This window comes from Phalaenopsis equestris, unplaced genomic scaffold (assembly GCF_001263595.1).
Source record: "Phalaenopsis equestris unplaced genomic scaffold, ASM126359v1 Scaffold000428, whole genome shotgun sequence".
Lineage (NCBI taxonomy): Eukaryota > Viridiplantae > Streptophyta > Magnoliopsida > Asparagales > Orchidaceae > Phalaenopsis > Phalaenopsis equestris.
Genome location: NW_018164869.1, coordinates 2890319 through 2893095, shown reverse-complemented (window position 1 = coordinate 2893095; position 2777 = coordinate 2890319).

Below are 2777 nucleotides of genomic sequence, written 5' to 3'. Positions count from 1 at the left end.
ACAAATTAAACCCTACTTTCTATCATTAGTTATTTATTAGTTATCCAAATTATCTACTTATTTCAATTGTCTTTTAGTGCAGATAAACAAATTGAACGTCGTCATTGTAGTTGAAGTATTACTTTTTGTTAAGCCTTAATCCGTAGTATTTTATTTCTCCCTGTGGGATCGATAACTAGGACTCCATTAGAGTCTTATATTACTTGAGCGATACGTATACTTGCGTTGACAAATTCGACTTTGACATTATTAAATATTATATATATACATCTTTATTAAATCAAACACCTATATATAAAGTTGCAGTCAAGATTTTGACACCGTTGCTGGAATTTAAATCTTCTAGTAGTGTCATCAAATTCTTGTAATTGTCGATTTACAAAAAGAAAAATGCCGGTCAACAAGCTGCCCCAAACAGACCCTTAGTCATACATCAGCTATTTCATTGTTAGAAGAATTGAACTGCTCTGTAAAACAGAAAACAAAAGGGGAGTAATTAAAAATTTTCAGAAGCTCGTGTGGAAAGCAACCGCCCAACGCAATAATAAAGTCATCCATTCAAATGCAATAAAATCCATTTAATAAGAATATGGGTATATTTGTAACTTGCCATTTACATAAACACCCTTCTATTTTCAAATCTCAATAAATCATTGAAAAACACCATGAAACTATAAAACTCTTTTGGAATGATTAGTTGGAGTTAAATAATTAAAAGAAAATTAAATTTGTAAAGGTCATTTGCATGTGAACAGAAATATATAAATTTAATAATTGAAATATATATATATATATATATATATATATATATTTGAGCGGTATATATATATATATATATATATGAAAATATCTAAAATACAAATATACCCTTAAAGCTTAAAATCTTCATAGCTCCTTCATTGAAACTCTAAATTGAATCAAAATTTCACCAATAGAATAAATGAATAGAAAGGAAAAAATAAATTCATAAATATTTTTCATTATATAATTTTAAATAAAAATTAAATATTAAATCATTAAAAAAATCAATAATTCATAGAAATTTCAAATGAACTTAAAATGACTTAAAATTTTCAAGATTTGTTTAGAATTTTATTCTAATAATCTCTATAAAATTTCATGAATTCTAGAGTTCGATTGAATTTATTATGAATTTTCAATAAAAAATGCATTTAAATATCAAATAAATGTAATAAATAAAAAAATTTCAAAAATTCACAAAAAATTCATAAAATACATTTGAAATCAATAATAACTTTTAAAAATGATTTCAAGAGAATTATAAAGCCTTTAAGTTAAAATATACAAAACTTTGAAAATCATGAAAAACACCCAAATTTTAATTCTAAAAATTCATAAAATGATTAAAATTTCTAAAATTTTATATTTTCTACATTATAAGATACATAATTATTGTCCCCATTAGTTTATGGTATCCTATAAATATTAATAATCTTTAAATTCATATATATGCTTCATAAACATATGTGGCATTTAATCAAATAATAAAATAAATTCAAATAAAAATTAATAATACTCAGAAAATATTAAATTTTCAAATAAACATTTCCCTTTGGTGAAATTTTGAATAAAATAATAAAAAAACTATACAACTTAAATAACATGCTCAGTTTTGGTTACGCTTCTCTACACTCGCCTACGCACCCTTAGATTTGTCTTAGGACATTAACTCTAATTTTAGGATTATGTCAAGGTGAGGACAATGTATTTTATTGTGTTTGTGTTTTGTGCTTGTTTTATTTTATTTGCTCGATAGAACTATTTAGTTACTGCAAGTTAGATTGAATGTTAAGAAGAGTCAGTAGTTTGTTTCTTATGGATTGTGCACTCTGAAATTCCTTCACATGTTATGTTTTGTTAACTTTATTTTTTAGGGTTATAATAAGCTTAGGGTGTGCTAACTTTATTTTGTAAAGCATTGTGGTAAGCCTAAGCGGCTGTAGTAAACGTTTGTTTACCTTACTGCTGAGGCTTTTTTCTTGCTATCCTTGGCAACACCTCATCCTTACTAACAAGTTGCAGTCCAAAACTCCACTTTATATATTTTTGGGGCATCCACTAAACATAAACAATAAAATTATCATAGCCAGACACATTGTATTTGATGAAGCATACTTCTCATCCAATCACCTGCCCAATAACATTTGCAACTCTAATCCCAACTCATACATACCATCCATCATCCTCCTGCCTGGCATATTAGCTAAATCTAGCACCACAAATGGACCGAAAATTTTCCTTGGCTCTAGATAGCAGACTCACACTGATCCTTCCATTCAAGCACAACAATCCAATTCTCAACAGAGAAATACTGAATTAAATTCAGTCACAACCCCTACCGTATCCCACCAACTGCAACATCCATACCACAACTTCTACCTGAACCCATACCTCCCACAACAAGCAGGCTATCCAATCCCATTTCCACCCATCCCATGCATATCATGCTCAAAACAGATAAGCAGAAACCTAAACAAATTTTTGACCTGCAACACCATCTCACCGAAGTACCTGAATCGACTAGCTTTAGTTAAGCAATCAAGTTTTCTCAATGGAGAGAAGTTATGTCCTAGGAATTCTTAGTTCTTTAACAGCAACAGACATTAGAATTAGTTCCTAAACCTTGTAATTGCAAATGTATAAGATGCAAATGGATCTATAGAGTCAAACGACACTCCAATGAGATCATTGCATGATACAAAGCTAGTTTAGTAGCTGAAGGATTCAATAAAGAATATACAATTGATTATCTTGAG